Source organism: Motacilla alba, chromosome 3 (genome assembly GCF_015832195.1).
Source record: "Motacilla alba alba isolate MOTALB_02 chromosome 3, Motacilla_alba_V1.0_pri, whole genome shotgun sequence".
Taxonomy (NCBI): Eukaryota; Metazoa; Chordata; class Aves; order Passeriformes; family Motacillidae; genus Motacilla; species Motacilla alba.
In genome coordinates this window covers 46,618,751-46,633,660 of record NC_052018.1, presented here as the reverse complement: position 1 = coordinate 46,633,660, position 14,910 = coordinate 46,618,751, and positions in this window count along the sequence as shown.

Here is a 14,910-nt window from a genome sequence, read left to right as displayed (position 1 = left end):
TAAAAGAAGCTTGGTTTCTGCAGCCAGTTACCACACAAAACTTGGCAACTTGCAGCACAGACCTTTTTGAAGGCTTTTTTCCCCCCTTCTTTCCCTGCCCCTACCACAGAATGTATATCATGCCCAGGACCCCAGAGAGCAATCAGGGCAGGAAAACAGTTTGACTAGGAAATCTTTCCAATGTCAACATCCTCTATCCCAGGGCCTTGCTTTCCGTGAAAATACGGAGTTTGTGTACACATTTGTGTGGACTGGGCTTAAAGGCAAAGACCCATCCTGTGGGTTAAAAAAAAACCTTAAAAGATATTCTATGACCTAAAGAGATTGTGCTCCCTGAGTACTCCTGTGATGAATTTAGCAACATTTAGCAATATATTTATTTAGACTGAGCAAAACCTTGGGCATTTCAATGCAGAGAAGTCCTGGGGTGACGGGGTTCTATATCAAACCTTATCCATCAACAGTGTAAACTGTTGCTCCAGTCCTCAGCAAAAGTTGTGGAGTGATTTAGGGACTCCCAGGCTATTCAGACTCCCAGGATCTGGGCTAGAACATCCATGGCTAAACCGATCCCTAAGGCTTTTATGTCATCACCCTTAATTTCTACTGGAGCAGGAAAACCTTGGCTTGATCAGTGCTGTGACTTCTCCACGTAGCCGGCCCAGCTAGGGCAGAGATAAGCAACTGAAGCAGTGCATTGAGGCTGAAAGTCAGACTGGTGGTGACTGGTCCTGAAGAGCGACCCAGCAGGATCTGCCAAGCTGCACCAGTCAGGGGAACCACTGGTTAGGGATTGCCACAGCATCCCTGTCTCTCTTCCATGCCTCATCCCTCCTCAGTCTCAAGGTTGATGAAAGGTAATCCTTGATGCTACCCAAACTACACTTCCCTAAGGGACACATATCCCTGCCAAGAGAGTCCATGAAACAGGGACATTTTTGACTATCATGATGAAATATTGCCATTTCAATAGAAATATTATTAATTCTGCAAGGCAGGAAGGCATGAGCATTTTGAGAATGCACAACACCAAGAAGCAGCTTACTTCACAAGACTGACACACGCGTTATTTTGAAGGAAGTCGTATCCATGACTAAAAATAAACCTATGCCATTTCCCTGCTTGAATTTCCTGTACATCTTTAAAGAGTACAGAGACCTAACCAAGTCATTCTCTTTGAAGGAAACATTTGAGATCATTAGCAACTTGCCTGCTGGGAGGTTCTCAAATCCAGATGTCTTTGTGGTAAATTTGCACAGAGCGTTTGATACCTATTTATCCCCTCATTTTGAAATCACGTGCAACTCATAAAGTCAGCACTATACTGAGAGAGGCATGACTGGAGATTGCTATGCTTGCAATTGACAGACCTTGATTTAAATGAGGTTTCATTTTTAAGTGAAAAGTTAACTTCCAGGCACAGTTCTTAATTTAAAACATCTGAAAAATTAACATTCTCACTTGGGAAGTTTTCCAGATCAGATGGTAGTGCCTGGATATTCTCTGGACAAACTATCTCATCCACAGTAAGTGTCTAAATATTTGGCTCACTTCTCTGACGTATGTAAGTGAAGAATTATGTTATTTTTATTAATCACACCAGACTAAGTTCTAAGTTTCATCCCTCATCACAGGTACTTGTTCCATGGCTGTGTTTGGCTCACCAAAAGCAGAGCACATGTTACACCCTCTGACAGTCCCCACACACTTTGGCAGTTTCGTATTTGGGTGACTCCAGTTGCTTTCATTTTGGATAATTTCTTGAATCCTTTCAGCACCTGTCAGCTCTAGAGCTTAAATATGCTACTGGTTGGGGGTGGGGGGTGTGGTTTATTTTTTTTGTTTGGTTGGTTTGGTCTTTTGGGTTTTTGGGGGTTTTTGGGGTTTTGTGAAGTGGTTGGTTTTGTGGAGTGGGTTTGGTTTTGGTTTTGTTTGTTTGTTTGGGTTTTTTCCTACAAGGTAAAAATCTCTTAACTTGTTTATATTCCACGATTCCAAGAAGATTTAAAACACAAAGGGACTGTCCACACAGTGCATCCTACAGTGGGTCTCCACTCCTTTGGTTTGTTTTCCAGGCTCTTGTTATTACATCTTCAAATAGCACCTTTGTTCATGGTCACTGCAAGCCTGAGCAGCCCTTTGAAGGAAGGAACTTGCACTTCAGCTAGGTGGAAACTTGGGCTTACCAGACTGGAGAAGTTTACATGGGGTCTAATGGACTCCAGTAAGCCACACAGCAGAATTTTACTAAAACATGTAAAATAATCTTTGTGTTCTATTTGGTGCTTGCTTTTTATGTCTCTGATGGAAAATATCAACCAGCTTGGGGCACTGTCCTTCAAAAAAGTCAGAAATAAAAAAAATGAGAATGTAGGAAAAATGAGCTGCTAGGAAGGGTTGAAGTTGATTGGTCTAGCAGAAAAAAAAAAAACTTCAAGAGAGATATTAAGAGCCTTTAAGGAAAAGACAGTTGCAAAAAGGGAGAAAAGAAATTATTCACATGTTCTTGGGAGATAGGAAAAGTGTAATGTATTTTGATTGCACCAAGAGAGACTAAGGGTTGGTGCCAGAGACAGCTTCCTCTAGTGATAAGGACAGTAAACAGTGGAAAAGATTGCCTAGGGAGGTTGTGGAATATCCATCACTCTTGGCTTCTAAAAGCAAATGTGACAGATGTGAGTTGGAATCATTCTGGTATAGCTGGACCTGCTTTGGGCAAGGACTGTGGACAAGTTTATTCCTCGAGGCAGTCTACCAGACCTATTTTTTTAACACTTGTTGATATTGTGCCTCATGGGCAGAAAGGATTAAATACATAATAAAATTTTTTAAATTTCTCAAGAAAAGAAGGAAGATAAAAAGGCCTTGGACATCACCAAGTTTTGGGAAGCTAAAGGTATGCTATAGCCTTCAAAGAGTCCTCTGATCTGTTTTTATTTTGCATAAAGTTAATAGAAAATATCACTTTGCAGGCAGCATTACGAAGCCTGTTGACTTCAGAAAGGTCACTTGAGGGGGATAAGCTGGGTGGGTACTGAAGCCATTTGAGATACCTCATCGATTTTCTTGTATCCATCCCAGGGGTAGGCCTCATCTGAGGAAGTGCACATATTGCCTGGCCAAGCAAAGATTTGTGCTATAAAGTTCAGAATCCTTTTGGATGAGATTCAAAGCTAAACTTTTTTCCTTCTTTTTTTTTTTTTAAGAAAAAAAAAGTGGGGGAGGCACAAAAAAACTCCAGTTCCAGGAAACTGAACTAAGTTTAATGACCAGATACAGAAAGGAAGAGAGAATTAAACTGGTCATTAATGCTTATGATGAAAATATTAGAGATCTGCTCCCAGTGCATGTCATGGAGTCTCAGTTTACCATGTTTCATACTGTGTACTAGGATTACAGGTATCCAGGTGGAGGAGGAGGTTGCTGGCTTGTCCCTCTTCCCACAGAAGAAACAAGAAAAGTATGTGTTTCACAGAGCCAACAGGACCATATTTCACAATTCCAGTTAACTTCCTCTTCTCCTTAAATCATCCAGTACTCTTATATAAGCCTCCTAAATCTTCTTCACAGTTACTTCAGTAAAATCCAAAACCACATCCATCATATTAAGGTGCCTTCCCCAATAGCAACTCATTAGCAGATCTTCCAAATTCTGACTTCACTGACACAGTATTTAATGAACTGTTGAGATTCAAAGCAGAATTCAAATGATGGGAAAATTGAGGTCTAAAACAGCAAAGACATAAGATGACATATTTCCAAGAGCTTCACAGCCTTTATTTCTGTGAATATTCTCATCTGTGCTAGTATAAACTGGGAGCAACTCCACTAAATGTGGCAAAAACCCCCAATAACTGCACATCAGCACAATCCCACTGTGTCATCATGATCAGTCATGAAAGTGCTCTCACCACTAAATTATCATTTAGATCATACCTTTTTTGAAAGCCTTTAGCAATAATGGAGAAGAAAACAACTTCAATAAAAGCACCTCACTGTTTTTATCACTACACAATGACATTTGATAAAAAGAGAAAATCTATATTATTTTTTGTTTATGAAGCTGATGTGCTTTCCAAATGCATACAGCAAACTCAAAATACTTAAAACAATAAAGCATTTCCAAGGTAAATGTAGTTAGTTTCAAGATAATGTATGAAAAGTAGATGAAAAACTGGCATTTGAGAGGTTATGGGTACATTAGAGACAAAGAAGAAAAAGACTGCTTAAAATGACATACAGGGTGTTTTGATAGTCAAGATTTTCAAGGTATGGTAAGTGGACTTGTAACAGCAATTAATGCTTCCCTTTCCTTTCCAAATCACTGAGACCTGTGACAAAGTTCATTCAGAAGCAAAAAAAAACCTCAGAGAATCCCCCTCTATCCTGATACAAATGTAAACTTTAAACTCACAAATGACTAACTGGAGCAGTCTGTACTTCTTGAAATAACTTTAAATTAGGAAACTTTTGACTGTGATTTGTGAACCACTTAAGTCTCATAAACAATATGCAACTTAGTAATTTTTTTTTTCAGCTGGAAGATTGGAGAGGACAGAGTTTCCAGCAAGTGTTAATTTCTTCGATTTTTTTCCCCTTGAAACAGAAAATTGCATTTTTTTCCATTCAGTACAAAGCAAAAGCATAATCCTCAAACATACCTAATATATAGCCTAAATCTTCCAAGTTTGCATAACAAAAAAAAAAAGGGGGGGTGGGGGATGGGAGGGAGTTGGGCAGAGTAGGAGAAAGAGAATTACTTTGGAGCTAAATGACAGCAGTTGGTGAAGATGAATGAAGAAATTTGAATTCTGTGTGTTTGTATTGTGTGGATCAATTTATGGAGCCTGAATGTCTTTGAATGCTCTTACTATGGATATATGAATACTTTTGATCAAGAAAAACACCCTTGGTGAAGAATAAAGAAATTACTAGATTTCAATACTTCTAAAATCTGTATGAAAAGCCTATGCTGAATAAGAACGAAAATCACAGGTTCTTATAAACATGTGCAATTAGTCACAGTTATGTAAACATGAGTATATATTCAATTTGTAAGCACATCTTAAAAGGAAATACATTAAAAAATGTTTTCAGAATAAGACGTGTTATACTGAACAAAATCATGGCACAAATAGGGAATTTCTTTCACACGATAAAGTCATTACAATAGAGGACCCTGGGGCTGCCAGAATGGACTGTATTGGACTGAGGGCTCACCACAGAGCCACATTTCTCATTCTTGGCCATCAGTGAGGGTGCTAACACTGACATCCTTTACTCTGGCACCAGTCCCACTTGTGTAGAAGTGTGGATAGCTAATTCTATATATGCTTACTCTTGCGGGGTGGGGAGTGTTGTTGGTTTTTTTCCTTTATTTGGCCCTGTGAAGCACAGTTCAGGTAGCCAGGACAGCTCACTCACATGTATTTTAACACTGAACAGAGGATGTTCAGGTAATGAGAAAAGGTCTCTATAAGGCAAGGGACTCCTTGGTCCCTTACTTCTTTTATTTGCTACCTGTCATGTTTCCTGAGGTCCTCTAAATTTATACCTAAGCCTCATACTACCGTTCTAGGTCATAAATTGGTCAAGTTCCCCACAGCTGCTTTCTCCACTCTTTTTGCTCTTATATGAATGTTCTGATACAAAATGAAAATGTTGTAATTTCTAGACATGATACAACTTCAAGTAGTACTTATCAGACATTTTTGAGCATCTCACCTAGCTTTTGACTGATCAAACACTCTTGAAAATGTTTCCAGCATTTCATTTGTAACTTCTTGCAGCTATTAATTAAAAATAAAATCCATACTACAACACTTTCGCTCCCTTTCTTGAAACCTTGACACTGTTCTGCAATTATCCTGGCATAGATCATATCACTGTCAACAGCTGATCCTTAAACTGGAAAATGCAACATTAACTATCCATTCTAATGCCAGCCACCAAAATTGTTGACTGCAGTTCCAAGACAACTTTGCTCTTTGGTGTGCAAGTTGGTGTGACTCACAGCAAGGCTAGAGGGGTTTGTGATTCTACAAAGGCTCCTCTGTGCCAGCAGTGTGAGCATGGAGTAAGCCCAGCAGTGTGAGCATGGAGTAAGCCCAGTGAGCATGCTGGAGTGAGGACTACCACAGGAATAGCAGCTGGCTCTGGAGGCATGAGAGAGCTGCTGGAGGAATGGTAGGTACCTCTTCTTCTCTGCTTCTTCCCCTTTTAGTTTTACCTAGGCCAGCCCTCCAGTCTTAGTGTCTGCCTTTCTTTCTTGAGAGGTTCCTCTTTAGCAGCTCTGCTTGATTTTACAGGTGGATTTACTCCAAAGACCATACAGTTAAAATGCCTGAACTCACTAGACGCCAAAAGTCTTGCTCAGAATTGCATGCTATGAGGCATACAAAGCACCTAGCAGAAATCTTTGCCTTGCTTCCCAAAACATGCATAAAATTAGCAAATTTGTTGGGAAAACGGGCAGCACAACAATGTAATGTCTTCCCGGTCTAGAAGAGCTCATGTGATGCTAACTGGTGGGGCTCTGCAGTGTGCTGCACTGCACAGTGTTAAGTGATAATGCCCTTAGTTTCATAGGGTCATTAAAGCTGATTAGATCTTAAGTGTCTGCACTTTAAAAAGATTTGGGACAGGACAAAAGTACTGTGCCAGCAACAGCTCAAAACAGTAGCCCAAAACAGATCAAGGGGGACAAGCCAAAAATTGCTGATTTTCTGGGCATTTGGGATTGTTTATGGAGCATTTCCTAGCTCTATTTTCTTTTTCTGTTATAATATTTAACAATACCTGTTTTGTACAGAAAATCAGCCACAGCAATTTGTGAGTACCCACCACACATGTTGTGATATAAAATACCAGTTTTAGCCAACTGGTACTGTTACATTACTTCTGTGAGACATGCTCATAGTAAAGTCCATTGTTTTTCTCACTGAGCTGACCTAAGAATTCCCTTAAAATTCCCCAGGTAATTACAATGAGTTTTGGTAGAGCTGAGAATCTGGCCCATCTGACTACAAGCATCAGTGAAGTGTGAAGCACAAACCTCTGAAAATTAAATTGTTTTGTCAAAAAATCATCTTAAACTTTAAATATTCCAGAAGCAAGAGATGTCAAAGTAAATTTTGCACACCTCAAAGCAGAACAAAGTAACAGGCCCCAAAGAGCAAAAGAAGATTCCTGGCTTGTGATTTAAGTGTTCCTTTCTCTAAATTTAAATACCAAAATATTTTTCAAAGTATGAATCTCTCGGGCACTGTCATATTATGTCACCAAATAATTCATTAAGGAGTGTTATCTCTACCTCTGCTGTTTGAAGTGCCAGAGGTTTCTTTGCCTGAAACGGCCTGCTATTCCCAAGGATGGAGGGAAGAAGATGCCTCTCTTCGTATTTTTCTTTCAGAGCACAATGGATTAAAAGAAAACAAAGAAATCCTAAATACCGAGATAGTGAGGAAACACTTTCTAAAGTATTCTAGCATGCTGTAATAGTACGTCACCATCCATAGTAGGACAAGGCTCTGTTCCCTCTCTGTGCATATATTGCTTGATTGCTTTCTCTGCCACAGTTTGCTTCCTAATATTTGGCATGACATTTCCTGTTTCTAGCCTTGGGCTTATATGGGCTTGATCCAGCCCGCCCTGAAATTAATGGAAAGACTGCTCTGTACTTCAGTGTCCCCTTTTCCTCTTGCTGGAGCCTTTTGGCTGCTCCAATGATTTCTCTCACTTTCATTTTGGCTGGCCTTCAAGTCCTTCTAAAACATCATGCCTCTTGCTCTGTACACACACACAGACAGAAAGAGGGAGAGCACACTTTGCCCTGTGTGGTGGCCAAGAGGCATGGGATGGCTCACGTGGCAGCAGTGTAGGGAACAAACTAGGCCTCCTGTCCCAGGCAGCCCTGGACAGGCACCCCAGCCTTCCCCCACTACTCCCACTCCACTGCAGCTGCCAGTCCCAGCAGAGCCAAGAGTTGCTGCAACTCTCTACCATTGTCAAACACTACATGTTGAGTTTCTGAGGTCCCTAGACACAATCCCATACCTAATCCTGGTATAATGCCTCCCGCTTGGGCGATTTGTCTTGCAACATTTAAATTTGTCTCAAAAAATGAGAGTGAATACTGCTCCTTGTTTATGTGTTAAGATACCACTTCATTATCTCTAGAGATAATCTTTCTTTGAGCAATCTGCTTGTTTGACTGCAAACACCCTGGGTTTGTGAGGCATTGTAAAGAGTCAGGTGCATACCTTCTAGGTGCACAATCCCAAAATATGTATCAGGCTATTCTCCCACTGATGACCAACAGCCTTGCACTTCTGGTGGTGGGGTATTTAGTAATTGTGGGCTGATATTTTCTCACCTGGCTTTATCAATTTAATGTTAAGTTCTTGGAGGACTGTAGTTTGCCCACAGTGGCAGGCTTTGGCCCATAGGTATTTCCCTTTCATCCTATTTCTTGCTCTTACTACCACTTCTGTTCAATGGGGTGAAGTACCAAAGGCATATATTCATCTTGACAGCAAGCATTTTCACCAGGCTGCTGTTAACACATTCTGCAGGGAATGTTACTTATATTCAGGGATGGCTTGGCATATATTTTCTTTTTAGCAGCTTGCTTTTAGAGGTCTGTGGCACTTTTAAGAAGGGATTAAGCTTTATCATTGTAAAACGATGATGACGTAAGACTCCTCTTCCAAGGTAAATCATCTGAACAGAGTGGCCTGAGTCATGGCTATTATCTGAAAGCACGAGGCTGAGGGTAGCAGGCCTGCTGAAATGATTCCTGCTGTGGTCAGTGCAGTGTCTGACAGTCATCTGCTTCCTGCCAGACTGAAAGACAGTCCACAGTGTGTGCAGAGACAGGGAGGGATGGGCAGCCAAGGCAATTTCAGGGTCTCGGGTAGGTCAGCTCAGTCTGGCAGTAGCAAAAAATATCTGTGGTGTGGGTGGGAGGGTACAACCAAGATTTAACTTTTTCTGAAGCACCTTAAACTATCTATGTCTACACCATTAAATAAGAGAGGATCAGCGACTGATTCCTGGTCCCAATTTTCAAATGGATCACACTAGATCATGCCTACTAATTTGCAGTGTAGTTGCTTGAAGAAATCTAAGTTTGCATCATCCAAGAGAAGCCAGGAACGATAATTAAACAGTGTGGACAATGTGCTACCTATACTCAAGTTCATTCCCATGCTCTCCCTTATTTAGGGCACAGACAAACTAAATGTTATGTACATTTCATCAGCTTTGGGTTGCTTTGGCACATACCCACATGAACCCCAACCATTTACCAGGTCTTTGATATCCCTGGCCGTGCCTGCCAAACAGTGACATCTCCAGGTTTTTAGAGACACATTTCAGTTTCAGAAGGTGCTCTGAGGAAGCATCTGTGATCTGAATGCTGCGAGCCAAATGCCTTTATCTATGATGCTCTATCTTGTAGGGCCAGACTGCCTCAAAAATTCAAGTACTCTGTGCATGTGGGTGGGAGTTCTCCTTTGGCATATGCCCAGTTCCACAAAATTATAGATATGAGCTCTTGTTTCATATGGTTTGTTGTCAGCTTCCTTTCAGATGCTTCCTTGACAATGGTAAATAATTGGCTTGATTGCTTTCTGTGCCTTTCTCTTACCCATTTTTCTAGCTATTTGAGGATCTCACATATTGGTTCATCTGCTGTACTTTCATGACCAGAAAATTAAGTCAGCTATGTATATCTAATTCCCTCTTTTTGTTATGTACCTCACAGTTGAAGCTTTGCAGTTTCAGCATCATGAAGAGTCACAAGCAATAATTCTTTTAAAATGCTCTCTAGTGATTTAGTGTCGTTTTCTACTTCAGTTGCTTTACACCCTCAAACTTAATGGTGAAAAGACTCACATCAAACATGATTGCTAGACATTTCTTCCTCCTTTGAGTGTCTTTTGGTTCTGTGGTGACAATGAACTCACTCAAAAAGCTATCAGCTGTCTTCTGCTGTAGGAATTGGTACTCTAAAATACAACCCACTAACATCCCATAGTGTTGTTGCCTTTTCAGTCATACAGCCTTATTTTGGGACAGGATAAATGGTTGTCTGTTTTCTGGTGGTATGTAATGCTTATATGTGGTAACCATGTCCGTGCTGGGTTTTTTTCCCTTTTTTTTCAGAATTCAGCAGCTGTTTGATGGTGGGAAAATAGTACAAATAATGTCTGCTAGTTTAAAAAGCTATTATTAAAGGCATTTAGAAATTATCTTTAGATGCAGCTTTGTGGCTTTTACCTCTTTGGCACACAATCCTAAGGAGGTCAGAAAATGCATGTGAATGACATGGCAGAAAAGTATACTTTACTGTGGTTAGCGTCAAATTTTATTCCACTTACTGAACTCTATCAAACCAGGTTGTGGCCAGCAAAAGGTTGTGAGATACACGCTGCTCTCAGGAGATTCAGTTAATTCCACTTACGTTGTTGACAGGGATTACTCACTTCTGCAGAGAGGAGCCTAAATGCCACTGCCAACTTTCTTCATCTAGATGAGGTCCATAATCTTGAAGAGGAGCAATTTGACTTACCTAGGTGCTTTTAACATTACCAGAGTTGGCCACGAAGCACTGGGAATCATCCTGCTCCTCCAAAGCAAGCAATCCTCATCCAGGAAGGTATTTAGTCATGAACTCCAGCTGTCCTGTCCTGGCTGCTGTGCTTGCTGAGCTTTTTCATCCAGTCACAGCACCGGGAAAGTGGAAGCACACTTACATACATGCTTCAAAGACACCCAAAAGACACTTTTGGGAAAAGGGAGCTTGATTACCAGCCAATCCTTCCTAGCTCTCAAATGAAATAAACACTGAATTGAAGAGAAGCATGGGTATCTGAAAGGAAAGAACATCCTGCCATTCCTGGTAGGAAAAGTGTGTAAGAGAAGGCTGCAGCAAAACACTCATGCACAGAGTCATTGTGATCTGTGTAACAGAAGATGCTTATCCTGCCTGAGTTGGTACAGTCTTTGACAGAGTGACACTCATGACAACTCTGTTGACCTCACCTGCAAGGGACTCAGAGCAATGCTGGCAGATTGAATTTTATACCATCCTACCACCATTATAGTACTTTGGTTGACTGAGTTTTTCTCTCAGACAAGACTGAAATCTTATCCCTTCACATATTTCTTACTACCCTACTGCTTCTTTTGCATTTGATTTCCTGAGGGTTTTTTTTTTAGTTTGCATCATGGTATTTTATCTCAGAACAGGTTTTTTGATGCTACCTTGTATTCATATCATTAGGTTTTCTGAGGTTTACAGCATCATTCCTGTTTCCATGCCCTTGCACCATATTAATAACACGTGTCTGCAAAATCTGACTCTTGGTCTCACTTCCTGCCTGCTTGACAATGTTATTTTGTATTACTGCTTTTATCAGTACATTTAATCTCAATGACTTCTCTTTCCATGAATACTGTATACAAAGTCTTTGTGCAGGGAGACCTTTATTATTCCTCACATTATTCATTCTCTCCTTTTAATTTTGGTTGTCTGGATTTTGCCTCTGTGCATTTGGGTTTTGCATTCATATGGGTAGCTTTCTGTGTTTTCTCTCTTCGACTAGTGGATTAACAATTCTGGGTCTGGTTCATTTTAGGTCTTGCATTTACATGGGACACTGCTCCTCACCCTTGCATGCAGCTCCAGCTTTGGGAGGCTTGTTGAGGAACAATCTCATATTTAGGTACTTTAAGATTTGATAATCAAAAGAGCTTTGAACAGTTCAGCTAAATGGCCATCTGTTCCAGACTCAGCAGATACCCTTTCTGGGTAGAAACAGCCTTAGAAAGTTTTTGCACTTGGGTGAAGACAGCTTAGTGGCTGTGCATCTCAGAGGGCAGTGTGGCTGCATTTATTTCATTCCTCCAATGTTCTGCCTGGCTTCACTACATTCTATATCTGTTTTCCAGTGCAGCTAGGGAATGTCCAAATGATGAGCATGGTCATCTGTAAACAGGCAGCTATGGCACCGTGCCATGATTATTGGTTTTTCTTCAGCTGAAGGATCCAGAATTCATCCCTACTGACAGATGCAATTGCAATTGCCAAGCAATAAAGACTCCCAGTTAGAAAATAAGCCGATGAGGGCACAGGTTCATTTTGACATTGTCAACAAAATAGTCTGTTCAAAAATACTACAAGAGGTGAGAATGATACAAAAGGAGGGCAGTGGCATTACTGCAGCTCCACAACAGCATTCCATGGTGCTGCCAATGTGATGACAGCAAGGTGAAGGCTGCTCTGTGGGAGGTTCACACTGAATCACATCCATTTGCAGGTGCCAGCAGACACAGCGTGGGTAAAGAGCACGATGAGCACACTGCTGGCCAGGATGTGTTTTCCTTGGAGATAACACCAGCGGAAGAGGCTCTGATTAATAAGCTGAAAGCAAATGCAAATCCTATTAATGCTTACTTGGAATCCAGTCCACAAGTCAGCATCTCATTAGAAAAAGGGTTACTGTCAGTAAAACAGTGAATCAAGGCTTTTGGTGTGTGATAGAGACAAACAGATGGGGCACTAGAGAGAACACAGACTCTATGAGCATGAATAGAAAGGGGCAGATTTGGGACAGAAGGCATGTAAGACAATCTGTGAGAAGCTTGGTCCCTACCCCAAATGGTGGGAGCACCCACCAGCACTCCACTGTGAGCAGATAGCTGGAAACTCGCTGCTCGTATTTGTACCTTCTTCAAGATTGTCCCAGGCAGACAAGGACAGCCCACTGCTTCTGAGTGGTAACTGCAGCCTCCAGGAGGAGGAGTGCAGGCAACCAAAGGACTCTCCCAACCCTCTAATAAGCTTATTTGCATATGTCTTTGCTCATGATACACATGGAGCCAGTCTACTTCCAGCTGACAGACCTCTGGGTTATTTTACCATTAGAGAAAAAAAAAGAAAAAAAAAACAACCAAAAAAAACCCCAGCAAACCAAGAAAACTGGGAAATCACACCCAAAAATAGATTAAAAGAACACCAGGAGTGGAAGGTCAAGAGTTCAACAGTTGGGCAGTGCCAAAACTGGGACAGTTTACATAACCTTGCTGTAGCCTCCCTGAGTGCATGCAGCAGTTAGTCACAGGAACATGAATAGTTTTGTTTTTTTTTTTTTTTTTGAGAGGATCCTGACTCATTTGGTGACGTAATGGCCAAAAGGATTAGAGAGAAAATAGAAATATGCCTCTCCTCACATTCAGGAGGTGGCACTGTGCAAAAATTCAGCCCCACAATGGAAGGAGTATTACTAATTTTCTTCATGCTTCTGCAGTACAGCCTGCCCAGAATATTGATAATCTTCACAAATAGTAATTAATCTTCAGGCTGCACAAGTAAGAAGACATTTTCGCCCCCATTTTGTATGTTGGTAACAGAAGTACTACAGTCAAAGTGCTCCCTTGGATAATCTGAGTATCCTCATGGACTCAGTCAGTTCTTAGCACGTGCTGACATTTTAGACCTGAAGATTGCTGTGTTAGTTCTGTTACACAGTGTGGCTTGGAGACAGTGACAGACAAGAAACGGTATACTTCTATTCTTTTGGCATTTGGAGGTAGTTCTTTGAAAACTTTTGGGAATCACAAAGCTCTACGTGGGTGTATTTCCTGGAAATATATCTGCAGTTTATTAGAGCATCTACTATGGTGTTGGTGTCTACAAATAAACGAAGAAAGTAGTATTTAAGAATAAACTTGGGCTTTATTCTGCTATAGGAAGCCAGCCTTTCCAGCATCCTCTGATGCTCAGCAGAGAGCTAATGCTGACAGCAGAAGGAGGACAATGACACATCTTTAAGCATATTATATGTTCTTCATCTCTACAAAATTATGTGATGTAACATACGCACTGCCTCCTGAATCTTTGATAATATCTCATCCCAAGAAGAGAACTGCTATATTCCTTGGCTGGATTATAAATGCAACAAATTACTGTTCTTATCCCACAGGCTCCTCACTGTAATTTAAAAAATATTTTTACTGAAAGTCAATGCCTTTTACCAACTTTCAGAGAGTTTTAGATGTTTATTTGAGTACGTAAAATATGAGTAAGAAATTTTTTTCTGACTTGAGCAGGATGTGACTTCTAATAAATCTGGAAGTTATGAAAAATGGCTTTAATATTTTTATGCTATTTCTGGATTTCTTAAGGTTGTCCCATGTCTGTTTTTTCCCCTGTGTCCATGTGTAGCCACAGAGAGTGCAAACACATCTGGAACTTATAAACACAGAAATTTGACTTTTAGAAAATGCAGGATGCCATTTGAAGATGCTATTCTTACAGTTTAACACCTGCTTTGCTGGTTTTGGAAAACATCTGTGTAGTGTCTGAGGAAACATCTAATTCTTGGGTTTGGGACATTCTAAGACAGTTAGAAAAGCAGGCTTATATGAGTGTAAATGTTTGAGATTAGACCCTCTACAGCAATAAGGAAGGCCTCTTCTGTTTATTCCTTAAAGATATAAGGTGATGATGTTTCTCCTGTCTACTTGCTCCCACAAATGATCCACCTAATGCACAAATGTCAAAATGCTCTTTTCCTATCCCTGCCAATACCCTTCCTTCAGCTCCTGTGTATTCGTGTGACTATTGCTGATGAGCATGATGAAAATCTCCATTCAAACCCTCCCTTCTGCTTCCAGGTTGCTGTTCACACCTCAAAGATGTTGTCCCCAGGGAGGCAGACCTGTCACCTCAGCATTCCCTGGCAGTAATCACCTGTGAGTCAGCAAGACCCATTTAGCACTCCCCAGTTGAAGCACCTCCTGAAAATATAGTGGGATGTTTGAGGCAGATACTGTCAGCCTCCTAAAATATTGTAGGCAAGTTCAGATCCCTTTCCCCCCCGCCACTACTCTGTAATTATTTAT